General features: G+C 47.9%; 1 protein-coding gene across 1 annotated transcript in view; it reads right to left on the reverse strand.

Moving 5' to 3' along the window:
• LOC136392587 (phosphoinositide 3-kinase regulatory subunit 5-like) overlaps positions 1-27,434 on the reverse strand; it is a 74,189-nt gene that overhangs the window by 46,427 nt on the left and 328 nt on the right. The gene's annotated exons all lie outside the window — the stretch shown is intronic.

The following is a 27,434-nucleotide window of genomic DNA, read 5'->3' on the forward strand; positions in this document are numbered from 1 at the left end:
AGATTCGGCGAAGGGCAGAAAGACTCATGGACACAGACAGCAGGATGGTGATCGCCAGGGGTAGGGAGGTGCAATGGGTAGAGGGGCAGTGGGGATAAATGGTGATGCAGGAGACTTCACTTGGGGTGCTAAACACACAATACAGCACAGATGATGCATTGTAGAATTCTATACCTAAAACCTATGTTTCAATGAATAAACAAATGAAAGCTATAAAAGTGTCAGCCAAGACCTAGAAGAGATAAATAAGTCCCAAGTGGAAATTTGAGAACTGAAAAATATGATAAATGAAATGAAAAACAAACACACAAACTCAGCAGTTGGGTTCAACAGCAGAATGGAGGAGACAGGGGGAACAATCAATGAACTTGAATATAAAACAATAACTTTATCCAGTCTGAACCACAGAGAGAGAATGAACTGAAGCAAAGTTAACAGGGCCTCAAGGGATCTGTGGGATAAAGCAAAAAGGTCTCACACTCACGTCATCAAGTCCCAGTGGGAGAGGGCGAGCTGAAAAAGTACGCAAAGAATTAATGACTGAAAACTTGGCAAATCTGGCAAAATATATAAAACTAAAGATTCGAGAAGCAGTAAGAATCCTAGACAGGATAAATCCAAGAAACACACACCAAGAGACATCAGAGTCAAACTTCTGAAAAATAAAGGCAAAGGAGAAAAATACTTCCCTTAGAGAAAAAACAATTCAAATAACCGTGGATCTCTCATCAGAAGTCACAAAGGCCAAAAAGAATGAAGCAATACTTTTCAGGAGCTGAAAGAAAAGAACCGTCAAACCCAGAATCCTATAACCAGTGGTAATATCTTTCAGGAATGAAGGGGAAATCAAGACATTCTCAGATGAAGGAAAACTAAGAGAACTAGTCACCAGCATACTTATCCTAAAAGAATGCTCAAGTAAATTCTCTAAACAGAAAGAAGATTATAAAAGAAAAAAATATCTTGGAACATCAGGAATGAAGAAAGAAAATGGCAAGCAAAACTCTGGGTAAATGCAATAGACTCTCCTTCTCTTGGTGGTTGAATCAAAAATTATACAACTGTCTGATGTGGTTCTAAGTGTATGCAGAGTAAGTATTTAAGACAATTATATTACAAATGGGAAAAGGTAATGGGGTCTAAAGGGAGGTAAGTCTTCCAAACTTCATTAGAATGGGTAAAATTATGACATCATTAGACTGATAAATTGGGTATATATAATGTAATACCTAAAGCAACCACTAAAAATGCTAAACAAAGAGATACATGCTAAAACATTATCAATAGGTCAAAATAAATTTTTTAAAAATATTCAAATAATCCATAGGAAAACAGGAAAAACAATCCAGAACAATTACAAAAACAGAGGAAAAAACCCCAGAAATAATAACAAAAACAGAGGAAAAAAACAGAAAACAAGTAATAAAATAGCAGACTAAAGTTCAAACATATCAATAATTACATTAAATTTAATTAGTCTAAGTATACAAAATTAAAAGAGATTAGTAGTCAATTACAAAACATGACCCAACTACTTGCTATCTACAATAGACTCGGTTCCAAACATAATGATACAGGCAAGATGAAAGTAATAAATGTACAAAACAGCATGAAAATATTAATATTAATCAAATGAAAATATTAATCAAAAGAAAACAGAAGTGGCTATATTAGTATCAGATAAAGCCAACCACAAAGCAAGGAAAATTACCAGAGATAGAGAAGGACATTATATAATGACAAAAATGTCAATCCACCAAGAAGATACTGTAGTTCTAAATGTTATTTCTCCGAACAGCAGAGTTGCAAAATACATGAAGTAAAAGCTGATAAAAGTAAAGTAAAAGAAAAGAGAAGTAGACAAATCCATAATTACAGTTGAAGACCTCAATATCCCTCTCTCAATAATTGATAGAAAATGAGCAAGGATATAAAAGAACTCTAATTCCATCAGCCAAAAGTACCTAATCAGTATTTCTAAAACACTTCACCCACCACAGCAGAACACACATTCTTTCCAAGTCCTTGTAGAACAGATATCCTGATACAGCATATCGTGGGCCATAAAACCAACCTCAACACACTGAAAATAGTTGAAATCATAGAGTGTGATCTATAACCACAATGAAGTCGAACTAAAAAGTGATAACAGAAAGATAACAGGAAAATCTTCACATGCTTAGAAAGTAAATATACAGCTATATAATGGGTCAGAGAGGAAGTTTCAAGGGAAATCTGAAAATATGTTGAACAGAATGAAAATGGATATACAACATATCAAAATTTGTGGGGCACTGCTAATGCTGTGACGGAAATTTCTCGCACTGAAGACACACTAGAACTACCATATGGCCCAGCAATTCCTCTCCTGGGCGTTTATCCCAGAGAAATGAAAACTTATGTTCTCACAAAAACCTGTGCATGAATGTTTATGGCAACTTTCTCCAGAACAGCCCCCAAACTGAAAACACTCCAGATGTCTTTTAGTGGGTGAATAAACTACGGTACATCTCTATACGATGGACCACTACTCAGCGATAAAGAAGAAACAATTATTCAATTATTCACACTCACAACAGCCAGTAAACTCCGCTGAATCAAAAAGCCAACCCTGAAAGATTACCTCCTTTAGATTCCATTTATATCACATTTTTGAAATGACAAAATTATGGAATGACCACACACTGGAGAAAATATTCACAATACATACATCTGACAAATGACTTGTAGTGTAGCCCCAGAAATGAACAGACAAACAGGAACAATCACTTCAGTCCTGGCTGAGTAGCTCAGTTGGTTAGAGTGTCATCCCAATATGCCAAGGTTGTGGGTTTGAACTCCAATCAGGGCATGTACATGAATCACCAATGAATACATAAATAAGTGGAATAACAAACTGATGTTTCTCTCTCCCTTCTTCTCTCTCTCTCTCAAGACAATAAATTAAAAAAAAAAAATTAAAGAACAACCACTTTACAAAAGATATCCAGTGTCATGAAACACATGAAAATAACACTGATCATCATCTGTCACCAGGAATATGCAGGTTTAGAGCCATAATGAGATGACCCTACACTAGAATTGCTAACATTAAAAAAGATGAACACCAGGCTGGTGAGGAGATGGAGCGACCATCCATCATTGGTAGAATCATAACATGGTGTAACCAGTTTGAACACCAGTTTGCATTTTCATAAAGTTAGCAAATACCTATCATTTTGACCTAATAATCCCACTTCTTTACCCAAAATAAATGAAAACACATGTCGACCAAAAAAAAAAAAAAAAAAAAAAAGACTTGTGCAAAAATGTTTATAGCAGCTTTATTTATAATAATTGCAATCTGGAAGCAACCCAATCCATCAACAGAAGAATGAATAAACACATTTGGTAGATTCTTCTAATACTACATTACTACGTAGCAATGCAAAGAACAAAAACAAACCACTAATGTATGTAATAACAAATATGAATACCAAAAACATATTGTGTGAATAAAGCTGGACACAAAAAGATTGCTATTCTATGGTCTCATTCACAGGAAGTTTTAAAACAAGCAAAACAAATCCATGGTAAAAAAAATCAACACGGCATCCGTCTCTGGAGAGGAGAGGGAGGGTTGAACAGGAATGGGCACGAGGGAACTTTCTGGAAGGATGGAAATAGTCTATATCTTGATAGGAATATAGGTTGCATGGGTGTGGATATTTTCCATAACTCATCAAACTGTATAATAAAATTTGTGTAATAAAATTTCACAGAATGCAAACTATACCTCAATTAAAACAATTTTAAAAGAGTCATGCAATACTAACTATATAGAATTACTCTTTAAAGTTTTCTAGGCCTAACCATTTAGCTCTGCCCCATTTTCCCTTTACACACACACACACACACACACACACACACACACACACACACACACGCGTGCGCGCGCACACACACATTTTCCACCTCAGTTTGTCTTCTACTCACTCCAGTCCTCTTTAATGCATGTCGGCGCCCATACACATGCCTGCACACGCGCTCACACACATGCCCACGCATGTGCATTTTTCTTCTTACGTCCATGGGATCACAGCACAGACAGTGCTCTATGCAGAGTTATCTCCAAAAAAGGCCATCTGATTGCCATTCGTTCCCTCCCTGCCCCATAAAGCTTTCAAATGGTTTTCCAAGGCCTTAGGACAAAGTTTGAGCCCTAACCTGGCTTCAGGCCCCTGAGAGCTCTGGTCCCTTCTTCCCTGACCAGTCTCAGACCCTCCCTTCACCTCTCCTTAAGGACCCTCTTCCTGCCTACGACCCTCTTCCTGCCTGCGCCCCGTCCGCCTGGAACATTTCCACGTCTTCCCCTGCCTGTCCCTGCTTTTCCCCTGGCTCCTGATGTGCGTTTATCTGTCTTCCGTTGACAAGGTCACTTTCTCAGGGAAGGCCTGCTGACCCTCTCTCCCCTACCCTCCCGGCTGGGTGGGTGCCCACCGCACCCTCTCTGCTTCCCCTATGCCTGTATTGTCACTGTTTTCCCTACAGGACTTTCAGCGTTGATGACAAGGGGCTCCTCCACCTCGCCATGGGCTCTGGCCCCAGCACCTAGCATGCTGCACGGAGATTCTCCCTGGACGGGGACCTGAACGTGCAGATGTGCTCTGCACACCAAAGGCCCCACCCGAATCGGTGGCCATGATGTCCTGACCACAGGAGCAGCAGGGGAGATTCCTCAGGCCTCGAGGGGGAATCACGTCTATTGTAACTTGCCAGTGAGTCAGTCTGTCCTCATCCTCGAGGTGTGGAGCGAGTCATTTTGGGCCACCCACAGTGTGGGCCCTGCTTTCTTCTGTATTTCCTCTGCCGGAGGCCAAAGGGAGGGGTTCAGATCAGAACCTAGCTTTCTAGGAGCTGTTCCTCAGGCCACTGAGTACACACACAGGGCAATTTATGGTGCTACTGATTTATTTCTTTCTGCCCACTGCCCCCCACCCAACTCTGTCCCCATGCTAATTAAGGCAAAGCAACCACCTTGGGGAAATGCATGTGTCAGGCAAGTAAAAACGAGCTCCCTGGACAGCTCCTGGCAGGATGGATGGGACTCGGGGCTGGATTTCTATTGATGTAAGGATATAAAGAAATGGTTGTCTCTCTTCTTTTTATTAACCTTAATTCTTAGAGCAGCTTTAGGTTTTTGCCTCCTCCTCCCCCCTGAGCCCACAGTTTCCCCTCTTATTAATATTTTCCATTAGTGAAGTATATCTGTTGAACCAATATTGATACAATAGTATTAATTGAAACCCTCAGTTTACTTTGTGGTACAGTTCTACGGGTTTTGCCAGAAACAAAATGTCATGAGTCCATCATTACAGTACCACACAGGACGGTTTCACTGCCCGAAAAATCCCCTATGCTCTATCTGTCCATCTCTGCCCCTCTCTCCAACCCCTGATCTTTTTACTGTCCTTTTACGGATCTTTTTACTGTCTCTGTAGTTTTGGCTTTTCCAGAATGTCACACAGTTGGCAATATACTTTATGCAGACTTTTCAGACTGTTTTTATTTTCCACTTAGCAATATGCTTGTATGCCTCCTTCATGTCTTTTCATGGTTTTGTAGCTCTTTTTTTTTTTTTCCTACCACTAAATAATATTCTAGTCTATGAATGTACCATGGTTTGTATATCCGTTCACCTACCAAAGGACATCTTGGATGCTTCTAATTTTGAGTAATTATGAATAAAATTGCTATAAACACTCATGTGCGGTTTTTGTTTGTTTGTTTGTGTGTGTAGAAATAACTTTTCAATTCATTTGGGTAAGTACCTAGAAGCTTGCTGGATCATATGACAACACTTCTTAGCTTTCTAAGAAACTGGTAAGCTGTCTCCTAAACCATCTTGAATTCTTATTGCTCAACATCCCTGACAGCATTTGGTGCTAACAGTGGTTTGGATTTTAGCCATTCTAATATATATTTAGAGGTATCTCATTGTTTTAACTTCCAGTTCCCTAATGACACGGGATATCGATCATCTTTTTATATACTTGTCATTTATATATAGTTTCTTTGGTGAATGATTCATATCTTTTGCCTATGTTTAAAAATTGGATTGTTTATTTTCTTGTTGTTCAGTTTTAAGAATTCTTTGCATATTTTGGATTCAAGCACTTTATCAGATAAATGTTTTGCAAATACTTTCTCCTAGTCTATGGCTTACTTTTTCATTCCCTTAATAGGGTCTTTCATGGAGCATACATTTTTAATTTTTCTTTCATGGATCATGCTTTTGGTACTATATCTAAAAATTCATTGCCAAACCCGAGGTCATCTAAGTTTTCTTCTGGTATCTTCTAGGAGTTTTATAGTTTTGAATTTTACCTTTAGATGTATGATCCATTTTGAGTTCATTTTTGTGAAAGATTTAAGGTTAGTGTCTCAATTCATTTTTTCTTTTGCTGTGGTAATCCAATTGTTGCAGCATCATTTATTAAAAAGACTACATTTCTCCATTAAATTAGCTTTCTTACTTTGTCAAAGGCCAATTGCTTATATTTGTGTGGATCTATTTCTAGGCTCTCTGTTCTGTCCCATTGATCTATTTGCCCAGCCTGTCACCTATATCACAATTTTTTACTACTGTAGCTTTATAGTAAGTCTTGAAGTCAGGTATTGTCAGTTCTCTAACTTAGTTCTTTTTCTTCAAGATTGCTTTGGCTATTCTTAATAATAAATCTTATTAGAATCAGTTTGCTAACAAAGAGAAAGTAATTTGGGGGGAATTTTAATTGAAATGGCATTGAATTAAATCTATATGTCAAGTTGGGAAGAACTGGCATATTAGCAATATTGAATCTGCCTATCCATAAACATGGAATGTCTTTCCATTTATTGACATCATCTTTGACTTTGCTCATCAGAGTATTGAAGTCTTCCTCATACAGGTCTTGTGCATACTTTGTTAGATTATGCCTAAGTAATTCCTTTTTTTTTTTTTTTTTTTTTTTTGGTGCTAATGTCAATGATGTTGTATTTTTTTTTAATTCAATTCCAATAGTTCAATACTAGTATATAGAAAAACAAAGCTTTCTTTGTATCCCACAATCTTCCCATAATTTCTTATTAGTTCCATAAATGGGTTTTGTTTTTGTCAATTTGGGGGGATTTTCTACATAGACAATATTTCTTCTTCCCAATGATGTATCTTTTATTTCTTTTTCTTGTCTTATTGCATTAGCTATGGTTTCTAGTATGATGTTGAATATGAGAAATGAGAAGGGACATCTTCACCTTGTTCCTAATCTTAGGGAGAAAGCATCTAGTTTCTCAGAATTATGTATGATGTTGGATGTAGGATGTTTGCAGATATTCTTTATCTATTGAGGTAGTTCCTCTCTCTGTTACTAGTTTGCTGAGAGATTTTTATCATGAATGCATATTGGATTTTGTCAAATACTTTTTGTATCAATTGATGATCATAGATTTTTCTTCTTTATCCTGCTGATATAACATTCAAAAAAGTTGAATCAGCCAGAAGAACAGTTAGTTGTAATGTATAATTATTAGTATACATTGTTGATTTTGTTTGTTAACATTTTGTCAAATACTTTTTGTATCAATTGATGATCATAGATTTTTCTTCTTTATCCTGCTGATTAACTTTCAAAAAAGTTGAATCAGCCAGAAGAACAGTTAGTTGTAATGTATAATTATTAGTATACATTGTTGATTTTGTTTGTTAACATTTTGTTGAGGACTTTTACATCAATATTCATGAGCAATATTGGTTTGTAGTTTTCCTTTCTTATAACATCTTTGGTGATTTGGGTATTAGGGTAATGTAAGTCTCATAGAATGATTTAGGAAGTGTTCCATCTGCTTCTACTTTCTGGAATATATTGTAGAACAGTGATTTTCAACAGGTGTGCTGCAAGACATTTTAAAAATATGTAACACCTGACTATTTAGTTAGTGGCACAGATCTCTTCTCCCTTAGATTGTCAAAGAAAAATATGACAACAGCCAACACGACCATAGCCATCTGGTGTGAATACCCTGTCTTGAATCATAGATATACAGGTCATATCATAGAGTTGCATCTTAGTGTTCACGTCACATAATAAGGTTGCATCTGAGTGGTTAATTCTTGGTACCAGAAATCCTAATATATAAGTATAGGCAGTTGATTTTTTAAAAAGTCACTTTGGAGCAAAAAGGGTTAGTAATTACTATTATTATTTTTTGTAAAACAATCAAAATTATACCTATTTTTTTTGGTTAGATCGGCAAAAAATAGGATATATTTTTTGGTGTGTTGCAGAATTTTAGTAACTAGTTTATGTGTGAACAGGTTGAAAATCACTATTGTAGAGAATCAGTATCTTTTGTTACTTAAACGTTTGGTAAAGCATCAACCTGGAACTCTGAAGTCTCTGGTTCGAAACCCTGAGCTTGCCAGTCAAGGCACATACAAGAAGCAATCAATGAACAACTAAAGCGAAGCACCTATGAGTTGATACTTCTTACTCCCTACCTCCTTCTGGAAAATTAATAAATAAAATCTTAAAAAATATATTTTTAAAATAATAATTGATTAAATGTCTTTAAAAGATAAAAGACATAGTCAGATCACCTATCCTTGTATGAGATTTGACAGAGGGTTTCTTTCAAGAAATTGGTTCATTTCATCTAAGTTATCAAATTTGTGGGCACAAAAACACTCATAGTATTCCTTGGTTACATGCACAAATTGGTAGTAGTTTCTTAACTTATTTAAATTTTGATATAATTTACATAACATTAAGTTCATCATTTGAAAGGGCAAACTTTAGTAGTTTGTCACATATTCACTATGTTGTCCAGCCAGAACCACGATCTAAATCCAGAATATTTCCATTGGCCCCAAAAGAACCCTCAGACCTATCAGCAGCCACTTCCCATTTTCTTCCCCTGTCATCAAGCAATCACTCTCTGTCCTTGTGAGTTTCTTTTTTCTGACCATTTTCTATAAATGGAATCATACACTATGTAGTCTTTGGATTTTTTTTTTTTAGCATGTTTCCTAGGCTCATTCATGGTGTAGCTTGTAACAGTAGCTCTACCATGGCTATTTCTTAAATATTTTGATTTACAGCCCAAGATTCATACTGGATATTGGGGGCTACCTGGTCCCAGACCAAAACCAAAGAAACAGCAGAGAGACACTATCCCGGTATTCAGTTTTCCCTTCTGCATGAGGGACAGTAAGTAATGAAACTAGATTATTTCCTCTGTAATAATAATTTAAAAATCTGCTTAAGTCTTATGAGCTACTGCCCACAGTGAGGTTCTCACTTCCTGCCAGGCACCAGACCGGGCAGGCAGGTGCACATGGAACAATCCTCAAAGTAGACCTTTTACCCCCATGCACACATAAGAAAGCCATGGCTTTGAGAGGTAAAGCCATTATCTCAGGGTCTGCGGCAACAGTGCCAGCTCAGGTCTGCCCAATACCAAAGCCCTCCTCAATTATCCCAGTAGCAGGAATTCCTGACCTCTTTAGGCGTTAGACCCTTTGGGCAATCTGGAGAAGTTTACAGACCACTTTCAGAATAAATGCCTGAAATAAAAGACATAGGATTGCCAAGGAAAGGAATTACACTGCAATACATGATCAATTTTTTAAAGAATCTGATTTGTGAAATGGTAATATGTGTTCTTCTCATTAAAACAGCAGCGGGTCTCGTCACTGTGACCACTTTGAAGCAGCAAAGAGCATAAATGACATTTGAGGTACCTGCACAATGGCAAAATAATATGAAAACATCTGGTTAAGAAAAAACATCTGGACCTATACACAGGTGCTAGTAATCTGACCAAGGTCTGTTCCCTACACTCATAATGGAAGGAAATACTAAAGTTCAGTTAGAGGTGAATGCAAGTAACAATGTCACATGTTTCCTATGCAAGCCCATGGACCCTCGGGTGAGAGTCTCTGCCCCCACCCCCAGGGATGGGAACGTGGGCCAGGAGAGAAGGGAGATCCTGCCCCTCTCAGGGCTGCTGCTGCCCTGGAGGTCCCCCATATTGAGCAGTTCTGGTGTGAGCAGGAATCACCGTCCTGCCCACTATCTCTGCCGAGTTCAGAATTCCTCAAATCTGCTTCTTTTCTGGGAAGCTCCCAGAATAGCGTTTCAGTTTCTCATGCTGGCCTCCATCTGAGTCTTGTACACCCTCTCGTTCCCTGGGCAGTTCACCGCCTTTGCACACAACCCCCTGTGAGGTCTGGGGAGTTTCTCATCTCTCATTTCAGACTTCTCATATGACTTCAGAAGGGCAGCCCCCACGGCCGTTCCCCGGGGAGAGGGGGAGGCCCCAGCTGAGGGTGTGGTGCAGAGGCCCTGAGTGGGGACCCAGGGCACGGCCCAGCCAGGGGGGCTGTGGGGGGCACACGGCTCCCTCTGCAGAGATCCTTGTGGAGAGCAACAGGTTAGCCGTGTAACCTCCCTGGACCCCAGCTTCTTCGTCCATAGGATGGAAAACGGGCCTCTCCACACTGGCACATTATGGGGTGGGAAATGGGGCAGCCAGAAGGCTTGCTACACCCCCAAAGCTGCTGAGAGTTCCCTCCTGACCAGGTGAGACCCAGGGAAAGGGGGCGCCAGGAAGCAGCAGCACTTTCTGGCACCTTATGAAAAGCCCAATGCCCAAAATGACCTGGGGCCGGGCCAGAGCTGGGACCCTGACCTCCTCACCCCCTTCCCGTTCCTCCCCTTTAAATCCAGGCATCTCTCCAATCTGGGGCCCCTGGAAAGTCCCTGCCTCTCTCAGCCTCAGTGTCCCTAGGAAGGGGTTTCTGAGGGGTCCCTCCAGCTCCAATCTGACCCAGGAAGGATGAAAGATTTCCTTTCCCAGCCACATCGCCCCGGTTTGCCAGCAACGGGACAGCGGCCCGGCCGCAGCAGGTCCCGCCCGGCAGGGACCACTCTGCTTCTGTCGCCCCAGCCTGGTGAAGGTGGGGGAGGGGAGCGTGGGGCCGAGCGGGGAAGGACAGGTGCAGGGAAGCCTGACTCCACAGAGGCACACGCTCCAAGTCACCGACACCATCGAGATGGGACCCCTGTGTCCACGGTTCCCTAGACCTGCCCCCTCCCCACGGCAGTGACCGGGGTGGAGGACGAACGTGGCCAAGGCCAGAGGGTCAGAGGACAGAGGATGCGGAGGAGGGGGCGGGGCCCCGGTAAGGAGGAGGCTTGACAGGCAGGGCTCAGCAGAAATACCCTTACAACAACCTGAGGCCCAGACAGATCAAAGAGGTTCAAAAATAAAAACAAAAAAAGTTAAAATGTACACCAGCAGCCCCAAGGTTTCCTGTTGTTCTAACAAATCAGCAATGATTTCCAAGAAAAGCAAGCCGCGCTGGGCTCGCCCTGGGCACAGCCGCAGAATTGCACATCTGGCCGGTGCTTCGAGAGCATGGGGGGACAGGGCACAGGATGTGGCAGGCCGCCCCGAAAGCTCTGCAGAGCGAAGGCCCAGGGGCCCGGCCCAGGAGCTCTCCAGGGGTCCAGCGGCCTGTCTGCGCCTCCGGTTTCCTCAGGACCCCCCGGGAGAGCGGGAGGACCCCCCATGCTTAGGGGACCCTGTCAGGGGACTCGTGTGGGCGGGTTTCCCCAGGCCTGTCTCGATTCTCGGAGAATTTCCCGTCAGCGGGGTGTGGGGGCTCCAGGGAGGCCCAGTGGGGCCAGGTGTCCTGAGAGGCTGGGCGCAGACAGCCCAGGAGGGACAAGGCACCCTCACAGGTGCGCCCCCAGCCACCACCCCTCCCCACCCTGGCCGGCCTCTCTCCCTCTGGCTGTAAAGAGTCTCACAGGGTCTCGGGCTTTTTCAAACCCCCCTGGAGCAATGGGCAGAGCCCAGAGCTGGGACTAAAGACCAGTGCCTACAGCCGAGGACCCGTCCCCTTTTACCATGGCCACCGGCCCCTCCCTCAGACTCCCCTGCAGCCACACCCGGCCCCTGCCTGCTGCCCCCCCACCCCCACCCCAGGAACACACAGCTGCCCCTGGAGAGCCCGTCTCAGCCGAGTCCCACGCCCTCTTCCCCCCTCCGTCTGTCACCAGAACCTTCTCGGTAACACCTCGCCCCTCGCCTGCCACCCACCGCCACCTTCCCTGCCAGTTCTTCCAGGCAGGGAGACTGGGGTTTGTTCCCACAGAAAATCGGGCGACCTTACCTGACCCATGCAGGTTGGGGACAGTTCAGCCCTATGCAGATCTGGCATGCCGAGACCCCACGGAGCCCCACTGGGACCCGGAGGCAGGCTGTGGGTGAGAGTCAGTCGTGTGTGGAAGGAAGGGAGACCGAGAGCCCAGTCACATCAGCCTGAATCCTTATTCTCCACGATCACACTGAGCAGAAGAGTAACAGTTCCACAACACCACCTGCTGTGCCGCAGGGGCACCCATTCTCTCGCACAGCGCCTGCTTGTGCCGGAATGCCCACCTTCCCCACGCCTCGGGACCTCCTCCACACAGGGGGCAAGGCAGACACCTGAAAACCCACGACAGCCCAGGGACAACACAAAATGAGAACTTCTCCCCAGGGACACAGGACAAACATCACGAGCTTCTGTCCTCCAGAGATGGTCACAACATCTCCCACCCCGCAGTCTCGCCACCTCCCCATCTGGCAGCGGAATCTAATCACCCCCCCATACCTCTGGGTGGGCTTCAGACGACTTCAAACAATGGAGGACAGTGGAGGGGACACCATGTGGCTTTTCATGCTAAGTCATTAAAAAGAACACAGAAACGTTTTCTTTCTAAGTGACTATGGCCACGAGACATTTTGCTGCATGCCGCGGTAGACCCAAGGGTGACTCATACACTACTCTTCATTTCAGATATTCAGCTTTGCTGAGGCCAGGACGCAAGGTGCCCTATTCTGAGGACTAGGATGGCCACAGCCACACACCAGGAACACTCCTACCTCAGCCCCTTTGCACATGCTGTGCCCTCTGCTTGGAGTACTCGTCTTGCAGATGTCCACTTGGCTGGCTCCTTTGTCTCTGTGCAGTTTTTATGTTCTCTTCTCCACAAGAACTTCTGGCAAACTCCACCTCCGACATATCCTGCTTTATTTATCACCAACTGATACACAAAACATGGGACTTATTCTTCATCGTGCTTATTCTCTGTCTCTCCCCTCCAGCCCCATTAGACTGTAAACTCCATGAGCGTTGCAAAGAGTGCCTGACCCATACGTACGTGCTGGATGCACACGCGGATACAGAATGAGGAAGGCCATGGCACGAAGGTTTAGAAGAAGATAAAAGAAGAGAGAAACCCAGGGGATCACACACATGGAGCTGAACTGAGCTACGGATGGTGCTGTTCTCACGTGAATCATCAACCTGACCCACAGCAAGGCCTGGGACGCAGCATCTCACCCCGACGGTACCTGGAAGTCTCACTCGGTTAAAACCAGGCTGTCTGGTGAACCCTTGCTCCTCTCTGATCCTCTTGTCTCTTGGAAGGTTGAGAACGTGGTGAGAAAAAATGTTCCATCTGTGTCTGTGATTCTGACCAAGAATAATGAAAGGCTAGTGAAACAGGAGGGAGGGGAAGACAGGGAGGCAATGAGCACGTCGCCCCCAAGTTTGGACTAATGAATCACGGAAGAAAATGCTAGACAGAGTCAGACACTGATCTTGGACTTAAAGAAAGAGGAATCAGAGAGGATGGCTTTACAGGGGGAAAAAAAAAAAAAAACTAGGAAAATGAATTCCTGAAGACACAGTCCCAGGGTCCCATGAGAACGTAGAGGGGCCAGATAGACTTTCCGGGGTATACGCAAAAGATGAGGGGAGGTCCCAAGTTAGAACGAGCGGGAGTGAGCAGGCACGAAGGAAGGCTTGAGAGAAACGCTGAAGACATCAGTAAGGGCCCTGGAGTTATCTCAGAGCCTAAGCTTGGAGAGGTGAGGCTAACTGCTCAGGACAAGGACAGGTGCCCGGGGCGGGGGCGGGGGGGGGGGTTCGGACCCCTCCACAGCTACTCCCTCCACCTCTTTCCTCAAGGAGGACGTTTCTCCTCCTGGGAAGCATGGATCAAAGATGGTTTCTTTAGTCAAGAGCAGGTCTACGTGAAGCGTCTATTATTGGATGAATTTTACTTGGATGGGAGGAGTGGTGTCCAGAAATCTCAAGGAGTTCATGGCCAGAGGGGTAGATCTGCACACAAAGTGTTAGGCGTTGCAACAAATACAAAAGAGAGAGAGAGAGAGAGAGAGAGAGAGAGAGAACTTGATAGAAAAAGAAATGGGTGAAAGACTTGAATGGGCCCTTCAAATACAAAAGAGAGAGAGAGAGAGAGAGAGACAGAGAACTTGATAGAAAAAGAAATGGGTGAAAGACTTGAATGGGCCCTTTACAAAAGAGGATATCGAAACGGCCAATCAACATGAGAAGGCACTCGATTTCATCAGTCATAAGAGAAAGACCAATTCGAATCACGACACCATACCACTGGGCAGCCACCAGCATGGCTCAGATGAAAATCGGGGGAAACCCTGTTTGTGAGGCAGTACAGCACCTTGAAGTCCCAGGGCTGCAGGTGAGAGTGTAAACTGGCATTGTCACCTCCCAAATGGAAGACTGGTCAGCAGTCCCCACTAAGGCAGAGCTGAGCATGCCCTGCGACACGGGGAATGTCCCGTTCCGGGGAATGTCCTCGAAGGGCCAGGCGCCGGAAACTTCACAGCAGCATCATTCCGAATCACCTTCAAACCAGGCACCACCCAATGGGGGCGCTGTCCCAGTGGAGGCTGATAGGGGCCCGTGCGATAGGAACATGGAGGAGGGAGAAGGTCGGTGAGTAAAGCTTCTCCAAGAGGGCAGCTCCCGAGGGAGCTCTTTAGGAGGGAGACGCTGCCCCGGGGTCCGGGCGTGGTGGTGGGAAAATGGACAGGCAAGAGGTGTGAGCCAGCGCGGCTCCTTAGGGAACGGCCGGGCGCTCAGCCCCACTGCAGGATAAAGCGGGACACAGGCAGCGCCGGGGGGGGGGGGGGGGCAGACTGCGCACGGCTTTACCCACCAAGCTGGGTGCTTAAGGGTTTCCTCGAGGGCCATGTGGGGCCACTGCCGAATTCCCAGCTGGCACATCTGCTTCCCAGGTGGAAAGGCCCCATCCACCTGGGACTGAGATGACCCCAGCAGCTGGAAGAGAAGGGTCCAGCACAGAGCGTTCGGAAGTCAGGCAGGGAGCTGATGAAAACGAGTTGAGTATTGCAGATGAGGGTAAAGACACCCCAGAGTCATAAAGAAACCTGAGGTTGTGAAAGGGAACTGCTTCTGATAATCTCCGAAAAAAATCAGAGAAAACGAAAGACGTGCAAGAGAGACAGAGAAGACCCTAGAAAAGGCTGTCCTGGCTCCGGAGAACAGGAAGAAGGTGAAATCATGGAGACTGTGGTCTCTGAGCCCGCCAGCCCCCTCACAGTGTTCTCTCCATAGAATTAAGGGGCAGTTCATGAGCACTCAGCAAAGGATCTGCGGACCACCAGGCGCAAGGATGGACCTACCAGCAAAACAGCTAAGACAAGAAAACGCCACAGAAAAGAGTCTCTCTGGATTTTGGCAAGTCCCACTATAGTCTCATGACAATGGAGACAAATGTGAGCTGAAAGGCAACACGGATAGATGGACCCACCGCTGACTTAATGCCCTCACCCAGCGGCTGTGGAGAATCTTTATCTACAGGGATATCTCTCCAAAAATGCCAGACGAGCCGTGCTTTTGGATTTTTAGAACGTGCCCTTTTAAAACTGGGGGCAAAATAGAAATAACAAAATGTATCGCTTGAACCATCGTTAAGGCACAGTTCTGTGGCATTTAGTATATTCACACTGTTGCGCAACCATCACAGAACTTCATCTTCCCAAACGGAAACTCTGTACCGATTATATACTAATTCCCCATTCTGCCTCCGCCCAGCCCATTGTAACCATCATTCTACTTTCTGTCTCTGAGTTTGACTCATAGGTACCTCGTGTAAGCGGAATCATACAGTATTCATCCTTTTGGCTAAATGATACTATTTCATTGTACGCATATACCATACTTTGCCCGTTTGCCTGTAGATGGGCATTTGGGTTCATTCCATCTTTTGGTACAGCGTGCCATTTTTTTTTTTTTTTTTTTTTTTTTTTTTTTTTTTTTTTATGAATGGTTTTCAATAGGACTTAGAAGGCATGCTTACTGTATGACAGAAGGGATAAAGAACATATATCTGACTGTAAAGATTCAGAAAGATCTCAAATCAGCAGAGTTCAGATGGGGATATGACTCACAATTGTCCTTTTATGCCCATTCTTCTCTCTTCTATAGTAATAACATTTTTTGGAAATTTTAGATTACATTTCCCAGATTCTCTTGTAACTAAATGTGGCCATATGACTACATTCTGGCCAAAGGACTCTAAGTAAGCGTTGGTGATGGCCGATTTCCACATGTTTGTAAATGGAAGAGGCATGCCTTCTTCCTCCTTTCTCCTCCTCCTGCTAGCCGGAACGCGGATATATAATAATTGTAATTGCTAGAGCAGCCGTCATGGGCCACGAGAGGAAAGCCACACATCGAAGGAGGAAGGGGCCACCACATAGAAGGAGCGGAGGTTGCCAGCCCATGAGAATGACATGTAAACTCTGGATGCTCATTCTAAGCCTACCACATGAGAGAGAAACCAACCTCCAGCTCACTGAAGGCACTATTCTTTTAGATCTCTCAAACCAATATGCTAACTAATATTTCAGTCAACACTGAGTCTAAGAAGCAAAATGATGTGTTTGTTTGCCTGTTGCTGTGTCATTTAGACATAGCTGGTGGGATTCTCCCCGCCTCTGTAGAGTACGTCCTATGGTCTGACCTGAAATAAAGACCACATGGTGGACCCAAAATTCCCTTGTTAGGGCACACCTCATAAAAGCTGAGGTCATCCTCCAGAGTAGCCACCTCTGTGTGTCCGACTCTGGGGCAGCAACAAGCAGAGATGAAGTTATTTAAAGGTCAGACGTTCTTCGGAACCAACTGGGTTGGCCAGCTGGCGTTGAAGCAATTCAAATCGAGAGAGCAACGTTTTGGTAAATGAATCTGAGATCACTTCTTACTGGCCAATATAAAAAGGGACCATGGAAATGAAGCATGGGGGTTACAAAACTTCCTCCTTGAACAAGAGAAAACAGCTTAGTGAAAAATAATGTTCCCACAAGGCAAAACTAGGGACACAGTAATAAGATCAGGGGTCGCCAGGGGCCGGGGGGAAGGGAGAGATGACTAGGCAGAGCCCAGAGGGATTTTAGGGCAGTGAAAATACAGTCTTCGCACGAGCCCCTAAACAGCTCCCTGGCCTCACGCGTTCAGAGATGCATTTCCTGGTGCCACCTGCACAAGGCCAGTCCTTCCTCAGCCCCGCCCCCCAGGCCAGCCTCTATCTCTTTCTTTATTATCAGTTTCTTTTCAAGTTATTTTTTCCTTCCTTTGCATTTGATAGCAAACCTCCCCACACAAACCAATGTTATTGCACCGCGACCCGCAGGCTGATGTGTTGATGACACAGGGGTCCTTTGCCCTCTGCCCTGCAGCTGGGCACCTCCTATTCCACATCCTTTCTCTGACGGGCTCAGAGGAAGACTTCACCACAGAAAACAGCCTTGGGTCGTTCGGAGGCAAGGGGTGTGGGTGAGCCCCAGCGTTGGGTCACCCACGCTTGGGACACCCACTCACCAGAAAGGGACTATAAAGTATTGATATTTCTGTCTCCAGGGCTGAGAGAGTCTGAGGCACTTTTCCAGACATTTCCAGCTGTGTGTCTTGGGGCCAGAGACACAAGGGGTCTTGGACACAAGCTTGTGTTCTTGGGGATGTCACGGTGGGGTTCTGGGCTGGTTGGGGGGTACCCCACGGTGGCCCTTGGAGGAAGGCGGAGGGAGGCTGGTCTCAGCTTCCTCAGCTCTCAGGCAGCTCACTGCTCCGGTGGGCTCTCTTCTCAGGTGGGCGTGGAGAGGGCACTGCTCTCCACATTGGTGAACTCTGCATCAGAACGTGAGGGTTCTGTCTCCTGAGGAGTCCTTTCCACCCTTCCCCCTCCCTCCCCCCTCCCCCCTCTCTTCCCCTCCTCCCTCCGAAAGCCTTCCTTCCTCTCCAGAGCATAATTCCCCTCAGAAAAGAACACTGGCTTACAGCCTCTCACTTGGGAACAATAGAAGAGAGTGTCTCATGCTCTCAACAGTTCTGCCTTAGACTAGTAGGCCACCTCGGTGAAACAGCTTGCAAGTGCTAAAGGGTAATATGCAAGTTAATAACAAGTATTAGCAATACTTTATTTTCTCCCAATTTAGAAACCTGAGTTCGACACCTTCCTTGACCTCCCCCAGGGTCAGCGTGGCCAGGCAGCCCCCGGGGATGTCTGAGGAGTCCCCAGGGAGCCGGCCAGCATCTCTCTCGGCCCTTGCCTCTGAAGACACAGCTTCCTATTGCCCCACCGCCTGTCCTGTCTGGCAGGGCCGGCAGGACAGGAAGCCCTTCTGCCTTGTAAACACGGTGTTGCAAACAGATACTTCCCCGGGCTCCTGTAAAGTAGAGGTCACTGGCCTGGGAGTGGCGTGTCTGGGGACAGTTCCCCAGTTCCTCGCCCCGGTGAGACTTAGAGAGCCGTTCACCTTAAATCTGCCTGATTCCCAAGAAGTGGAGGCTCAGCATCTGCGGCTTTCCAGGGCAGGACATCGGACTTGCCCATCTAGAGGGCAAAGACACATGGGGTTGCACCTTTAGATGCCCATTAAGGCCGGTGAGGGGCCCGCAGGGTGCAGTCCCTGAGGGGGAGGGTGACTGAACCGCACAATGACATCAGGTGGGGGACAGCTCAGCCACAGTCCTTCACTCGGCAAACACTGACCGGGCACCACCCAGCACGGGCTCTTCCAGGCGCTGGGGAGCCCGTGCTGAACAAGGCAGAAGGGAAGCTCGCCCCATCAGCAGAGGGGTGGCAGAGGCAAGAACACACACTGGGTCTTGGGGGGAACCGAGGCAGGCAGTCCAGCTGGGGGACAAGATGAGAATTCACGGAGAAGACTCCAAGGGCGGGACGCATCTTTGAAACGTGAACAGAAGACGGAGGGCTCCGGACTTTCCCTGCGAGGCACGGCAGCACCCAGGCCTCCAAACAGGACGGCAGTGTTTTCATAAGAAAAGTCTCCCGGTGAAGCAAGACAGAGACTGTGGCTCGGAGGCACCACGAGCAGGCGGAGGGCGACGGTGACGCAAGCCGGGTCAGATGGCAGAGAGGACGATGGGGAAGTGAGAGGAGCCAGAGCCCCAGGGAAAGGAAGCGCCGTCAGAGCTGCGGAAGGAGACCAGACTCCGGGCGGGCACACGCGCAACTGAGGGCTGATGTGCTCTGGAGCCCAACACCTGCAAGGGACAGGCCGTCACGGGCCAACGTCACCCCAGCGAACTTCAGTCATAAAAACACTGGCTCAGTCGTGGAGAACGGAAAGATGGAGGGGAGACTCGAGGTGACTCTGAGCTTTCAAGACTGGGTGTCTGATTTCACTCGGGACCAAACGGGAAGTCCGCAGAGGAATCCCACTCCGTGGATGGGGGCGGGGGCGATGGACACGTGTCGAAGATGAAGCAGCGAAGGCAACCGGCCTGGACTTGGAGGAGGAGAGAGTCTGGGTGAGGAAGACAAGCACACTGGGCCCAGCAAGAACCGGAGTCTGCCGGGAGCAGTAGGAGGGGTACGGCTCCAGGCCGACGTGTTGGACATCCAGTGCTACAGAAACCTCAAAGAGAGATAGACGCAGGTTGGGAGGAGGCCATAGGGATGTGCCCGTCACCAAGCCACCAATGACCTTGGAGGAAGCCATCCACTGGAGAAGCATGCCACTATGGTCTGAAAAAGGACTTATAGTCTCCGGGAGTCCTGCCCCAAGATGGGCACCGTGAGGAAAGGAGCAGGTCCCCTCTCTGCTCAGCGCAGCAGAAGTCACAGGATGGCAGAACAATGGAGTCTATCTGACCCAGGAGGGAACAGGCTCGAGGGGATGAGGCGGGAAGGAGGGATCAGACAGCACCTCTCCCGTTCCAGTCCTGTAGCCTGAACGTTACACCACAGCTGTTTTCTCTTCGTGACAAGAGCAGGCCAAGAGCAGGCCAAGGACAGCTCTCTGAGCTTTTAGTTCTCTCAGAATGAAACTCCCGAGACGTTAGTATAGAAGTGAATACAGAATGTAAAGGCCTATGAAACATTGGCTCGAAAACCCCACCAACAAGAGGCCATTCATTCCCAGCTCAACCTGCAGGTTGGGTTTTGAGAACTTACCTCGGTCAGCCACCGAGGGAGGGGATTCTCAAGGGGAGCTTAACCAGTTTATTTTACCAGGTGTTGGGAGGAGCCAAGAACAAGAGACCCCAAGCAGAGCCCATAATTCAGCACAGGATGTGGGCGAGGGTCGCTGTGTCAGTGATGGCTCCAGGGTCTTTGATCGTGGATAGCGATGATTTTCTAACCCTTAAAGTACTCCTGCCTGGGGGGGAGGGGGTGCAGGCTGTGAAGAAAGGCTACGGGAATTGTGAGGGAACTTCCCAGTTTTGGGATTTGTTTATTCAAGGTCAGTGGACTTCTTAAATTCAAATTATGTTCTCAGAACAACCAATTTTCATACAACCAGTCAGACACAGCCAGTATGATTTGGAGAAGTAGAGATGCTTAGAAATGGAATGATCTTGGTCTTCATTCTCATTTCTACGTCTGACATGTATTCTCCTGAATACCTCCCCCGACAGGGAACTCATTACCACAAGGCCACTGTTGTTCTAGTCTGGATTTCCCCTAGATCTTCCGTGCAGGAAGATGAAGTCTATTTTCTCACAATTTCCCTTCACTAGTCCCTTTTCCTTCCGGAGAGAGAGACCGCCACAGAGCAGGTCTTCACCTTTTCCAAAGGATGCTGTCCTTCGAACATCCTAAGAGAGATATTACTTCTTGTGTCCTCTTCTTGGAGGAAAACATCTCCACTGCTTTAACGAGCTGGTATATGGCACCCGGATCTTGGGGACCTTTCTCTGGGTAGAAGGTGGTTTATCAGCACCCCCACTGAATGCAGCCCCTGGGGTTGAATTGCACTCCAGATGGCTCTAGCAGCTCCCTGTGGAAATGCACCGAGAGTCCAAGATGGCTCTCAGGAGCCAGTGTGGGAGCCCTGAGGTGACCGGTGCGTACCTGGGAGAACCCGGGAAGAGAGGAAGCCCCGGGAGGAGGAAAAGATAGGCCATACTGACAGATGTAAAAACTCTACACAGCAAATCAAACCTAACTGTGTTAAAAAAATAAGACACCTTGACCAAATGGAGTTTGTAAGGACAAGGAGTGCTCAGTATAGGGAGGCTGACAGAACGCATCCCAGAAACCTATCTCCACGTGGGAGAATACAAGCATTTCCTAGTAGATGCTTAAAGAAGTATTTGTCAAATTTAACTTCCATTCCTGCTCTTGAAAATTCTTAGAAACAAGGAATTGAAGCAAACACGCTTCACACATGGCACCTGACTTCAAAGCACACTAAAGACCTGTGACCTCATCAGAGAAACAAAGCCCAAGCCTTTTGCGAGACCCTGGGAACCTGGCGGGGGAGATAGGCCGGATACCTGAGGCAAAGAAACAGCGGGGACTGCCTCGGGGCCTGGACCCTGGGAACCTGGGGGGGGGGGGGGGAGATAGGCCGGATACCTGAGGCAAAGAAACAGCAGGGACTGCCTCGGGGCCTCCCCGGCCGCTTCTGTTGATGTGAACAGCCACCAGCACACCTTTTCTCTGACCCTCCCTCCTAGCCTTAACCCTAGTTCTCTCACTGGGGGCGGGGGAACAGAGGGTGTCTTGTAAGGACACCACCTGCACAAGTAATGCTCTTTAATCACCTTGGAAATGGGTTGAATTCAAGACTTGCTGAGTTACCCAGAAAGCATCCACAGGGCGCGTCTCCGTGGGTGGTCAGGGAGCTGCCTGGAGATCTCGCCTGGGAGGGACCAGTGGCCTCCTCGGCAGCTTCCGGTTTCCATGCCAACCCCTCATCACCCCTGGCTTGCCTCTGACAACAGCTGGGGCCTATTCAAAGAAATCGGCCTAGAGAAAGTCCTGTTTTCTAGAGCAGGGGTTACTAAACTGGGGTACGTGGTGGACAGCGAGGTCTTAGAAGATTCTGAAGTCTTACCCAAAGCTTTGAGAGAGGGAGAGCAATCATGTAAGCGTGCGCACACACACATATATATATGCCTTTGGGGTGGGAGAGCAGATGAGCTATCATTTTTGTCCATTTTTCAAAGAAGCCCTTTATCTGGAGAACCTCTGAACCCCCCTCTAGGAGCTGTAGGTGCCGATGGGACCTCCCAAACCCAGGGAGTGCAGAAAGGAGGCAGGCCGCCCCAGCCAGGCTGCGTGGGAATGCCTGTGTGAACATTTGCCTGACAAGAGTCAAAACCACCAAGCCATTCAGGGACAAAAACACTCAGACCCCAAATCCAGAGCTACGTCTGCACAGCCGTCCTGGTCTGGGGCAACCACTGGGATCAAGAAGGAGGAGGTGGGGGCTGACCACGTGACTTCACAGGTGGTACAGAAAACCCTGCAAGAAGAGCAGCACCCCAGAGGGTCGCGAGGAGGCGCCCACACACGGTGCGGTGGTCTCCAGTGGACAGGGCACCCGTGACTTCAGGGGGCTGGCATGGTGGCCCAGCGGGCGAGGACCCCCCGCAGCCGCCGCGCAGTAGCGCTGAGATGTGCTCTCTGGTGATGAGAGGCGGGAGGCAAAGGGGGACACCCTGTCCTAGCAGGTATGGCCTTACTGTGGTTAAGCTGTAACTGCGAGTCTGGGGTAGTCAGAGGAGGCAGAGGCACAGAACAGGCCCCCGGTCCGTGCCAGACATCGGGTGACACACTCACCGGCAGTTATCTCAGTGAATTCCCACAGGACAGGAAGTCTGCGCACAACCCCCCCCCCCCCAACCGGGAGTTGTTGAAAGGAATACCTCAGAGGATGCACCCCAAAAACACTCAGCACGACTCTGCTAAATGTTTTTTTATTAGATATTACTATTATTAGTATTAGTATTTTCTTTATTTTGTATCTCAAGCCTCAACCCAAGTATGATTTCCTTAGGAAAGACTTTCCTTAACCCCTAAACTACATCGGCTCCCTTTACATAATCTCACAAAACGCCGCACTTCCCGTGACTGCAATTAAGTGATATATGTGTCTAGTGTCTTGTCTACTAGACTGTAATGTCCATGAGGGTAGGCAGTGTCATTTCCATGATACACGGACTTAGCCAAGGTTGCCTGGCTAGGAGTGAAGGACTCAGGCAGAAACGAGAATCCCTAGGTCCATGGGCAGAAGTCTGAACGCCACCGTCAGCCCTCAGGCAAACCCAAACCCTGCCCCCCATGAGGAAACCACACACGCTTATTTGCCTAGATCAACAGCAGCAGCAAGAAGACTGGGAGGACATGAAAATGAAAAGCACACCACTCCATCCCGGCCCTACCCTGCCGCCCTCACAGTGCCCTGCATCCCGGCAGCTTCCACCTTCGTGTGCATGGACCTCTTCCCTACACGACCATAGGAAGTGTCATGACCGCAGCTTGCCAGCCACACTGAGCATCAGCTGGCTCTGGTGAGCGAGCCACCAAGTCATTGGTCAGACCCTGCAGGGCAAGGCAGTCAGTGCTCTGGTAGGGGAACATGGTGAGGACATAACAGGCATGGTGAGGACAGGAGTGGGCGTGCAGTGCTGTGGAATGAGGAGGGGGTCGGGGAAGACTTCAACGATGATGACGTTTGAGCTGGGTATCCAAGGACGGATTTGTGGTTCACCAGGCAGGTAGAGAATTCTCACCTATGTGCCTTGACTGTGGGGGGGGCTTCATAGCAAAGGGCAATGGGGGGAGAAGGAATAGCACAAGCAAAGGCACTGAGGTTTGCCTGAGCTTCAGAAGGGGAAGCAGGCTGGGTGGCAGAAGGTCTTGCTAGTCATGCTAGCGGGTACCAGCCTTCTCCAGAGGACAGTGATAGCTCTGCTGGGTTTGCAGTTGAAAAGCTACTGGCTCTAATTTAGTGTCCTGGCATCACCATGGCAGCAGGAGAGGGGCTGGAGTGGGAGTGGGGGAGGCTGGAGGCTGGAGGCAGGAGTCCTGCCCTGAGGCCAAATTTTAAAGCCTAAAGCCTAGAACCCAAATTGGTAACACACCCGGCTCAAGAAGGACCCAATGTCTGCTTTGTGCCACCGAAGTCACTCACTTCTTCCTATTCGTTGCCCTCACCTTCCTATTGGGTACACCCTGCTATAGCTATATCTCACTTATCCAGAAGTCAGGTAACTGATAATCTCGACTCTCCAGAACCCAGCTGCTGCCTGCAAGCAGACAGGAAAGACCTGCGGACCACCACATTTATGCCCCAAAAGTCATGCCCTACAGAGCATACGCTTCACACTCAAAGGCACATGCAGGCTGCTACTCCAGCCGAACCATCTCTGGTCAAGAGTAGACGCCAGCCAGAGTCAGCCCAGTGCTACCGCTTTCCAGCCATGCCCTGGCCCTCAGTTTAGTCATATGTAAAATGGGGGCACCAGTTGTGGCTACTACCGAGTGTGGCTGGGAAGATTTAAGAATATGAAATACGAGGGGAAAGGGCAAAAAGAAAGGTGAAAAGAAAAAGGCAGAAAATATGTCCTGAGCAAACCCAAGGTATAAAACAGAATGGCAGGTGGAACCATGCGATGTTTTCAAGAATGTATTAAGTCAGTCGCAGTATGCGACGTTTACAAAGGCAAGCAACACATTTCACAAAGATTTCCTTTAAAATTAGACATATTAAAATGTTTCGGTGTTTAGAAGGTAGAGCTACTGGAAAAATCAATGTATGCAAATTTACTTTGGGAATGACAATTCTGCGAGTATCTGAAAAGATCTAAAGTGCCCCTCAAGCCCGACCAGGCGGTACTGCAAAAGATGGAGCCTAGGCCTGGAATGCCGAGGACCCAGGTTTAAAACCCCCAGGTCACCGGCTTGAGTGTGGGGTTACTGGCTTGAGCATGGGGTCACTGGCTTGCTGTCTTGAGAGTGGTATCATAAACATGACCCCATGGTTGCTGGCTTGAAGTCCAAGGTCACTGGTTTGAGCCCAGGGTCACTGGCTTGATTGAGCAAGGGGGTCAATGGCTTGGCTAGAGCACCCCCCCCCCCGGTCGAGGCACATATGAGAAAGTAATCAATGAACAACTAGAGTGCCACAACTATGAGTTAATGCTTCTCCTTTCTCTCCCTTCCTGTCTGTCTGTTCTTGTCTGTCTGTCTCACTCTGAAATAAATAAATAAAGTGTCCCTCAAAATCTTTAAAGCATCCATCACATCTAACAGAATCTAAGAGGCCATCAATTGTAAGATGCAGCATTATTTTGTGTGCCACTAAGAAGCATTGCTACCTGTTACAGTGGTGAGATGCCCTAGACAATACATGCATCTTGATCTCAGAGATGTTAAGATGTGAATGTCCATCTTCAAGTCAGTGGAAATCTGAACATGCAATATGTTTGCTGGGATAGTGCTTCTTCTTCCCCTCGGGCAGAAGAAAGGTGCATTCTTTCCTTCATCCACCCCTACTCTCTCCATCTGTGCCAGGGGCTTAGATCACTGTACCTTGCCCCTCCAGGAGCTTCCTCTTTCAAAAAGGTGACCCAGGCTTCGAGCCACGCACAGCTCAGCCAGACAAAGTCTTCAGGTTCCCAGGGGTCCCCCAGAGCTACCAGCTCAGCCCGTAGGGGCGAGCCTGTGTGAACCAAGGCCAAATTGCACAGCGTTGGTGCTCCACAGAACCCCTGCTGGGGCCTCCAGCTCTGAGCGACCCAAGCTCTCCTTCTCGCCCACTTCTCGGCCAGCGAGCCCCATGATCAGTGACTAACCCCGCGGTGTGGAGAGTGGTTCCCACAGCCAGCCTCCTCAGCCGCACTGTGGAACCCCCTCATCATTGCCCCTCTAGTAACCCCAAACCCACTTTTGCCCAGTGCCACCTGTTACTCTTGTAAGAAACAAAAGGGTGCATGAGAGGAAGGGAGCAGGCAAGGGTGGCGGCTTCCACTGCAGCCTGGGGAGAGAAGATATTGATCACCCCCCACCTAAGCTAGAGATGAGGAAGGATTTCTTAAAACCCAGTGAGGCCCAGCACACAAAGACCGGGTGCCTTCCTTCCCTACAGACCCCGGCCAGTTAAGCTTCAAAAAGCAAGGGGGGCTCTCGTAAAGCGGGAAGAGGGAGCTTGACCATCCCACACCATGGTGGCCACACCGAGGAAGTGGTAAGCCCTGGCTGCTGCCCACACCTTTGTTCTGCAAACACCCGTGGAGCAGCTCCCATGGGTAGTCACACTTACCACGCTTTTCTCATTTAATATTCCCACCGCCCCCCGTGAAGTCACGATTAGACCCATTTTACAGACAGGGAAACAGGCTGGGAGAGGGGGCGGTAAAAGGCTCAAGGTTACACAGCTGGGATTGGCTGGAACTCAAGGCTCCTTTCCATGTCACAGGGAGTCCCCAGGCAATGGCTCCGGGACCATCACTTCGGGAGTTGATTCCGATTTTAGAACCAAACCGGTGCCAGCCCCGCCCCTGGAGAGGTGCGCTGTAGTGCTGAGGTCCAGAGGACGTGTTTTAACACGCTCTGGGAACCGGTGCCTCTCCAGGCAGGCCTCTCCAAGGCCGGGAGGAAGGCGAGCCTGCATGGAAAGGTCCGGGGCCCGTGGGGGCAGGTGCAGGGAGATGGGGAGAGATTGGGAGAAGGGCAATCCAGAGGGGCTTTGGAGGCAGCCCTGGCCTACTTTTAGCCCTCCTTTTCCCTAGACCCACCCCTCCGCTCTGCACGGAGGCTTGTTAACTCACTAGATACCACATCCTGCTGCTTTCATCTCGCCTTCCTTTTTCCCTCTGAACAATCTCCTTCCTCCTACTGACCTGAACTTCTTGCTTATTTACCCCAGGACTGGGATGGGCCAGCCCGCAGGCGCACGCGCAAACACAGGCACACACGCACACACAGAGTCACGCAAGGGACAGCCCGAGTGTAAACACATCCTCTGACAGTGCCAAGCGTGCAATTCTCCAAAGGAGCAAGCACAGCCCGGGGGCCCACGATCGCTAGCAGGGGCGGGCTGGGGCAGGCGCTTCAGCGACTCCCAGGTTCTGATGGCAAAGGACCCGTGAGACCAATGCTCACTGAGAGTTCGCAGGAGGGGTGCGGACTCCTTGACCCCACGACACTTGTGGCCACTTGGCGGCCTGCGTAGGAGGCAGGAAGCTTGGGTCACACTCGGACCGTACAGAAGCAGGTGGCCCAGCAGTGGTCACCCTCCCTAGACGGGAG

Source organism: Saccopteryx leptura, chromosome 2, assembly GCF_036850995.1.
Source record: "Saccopteryx leptura isolate mSacLep1 chromosome 2, mSacLep1_pri_phased_curated, whole genome shotgun sequence".
NCBI lineage: Eukaryota > Metazoa > Chordata > Mammalia > Chiroptera > Emballonuridae > Saccopteryx > Saccopteryx leptura.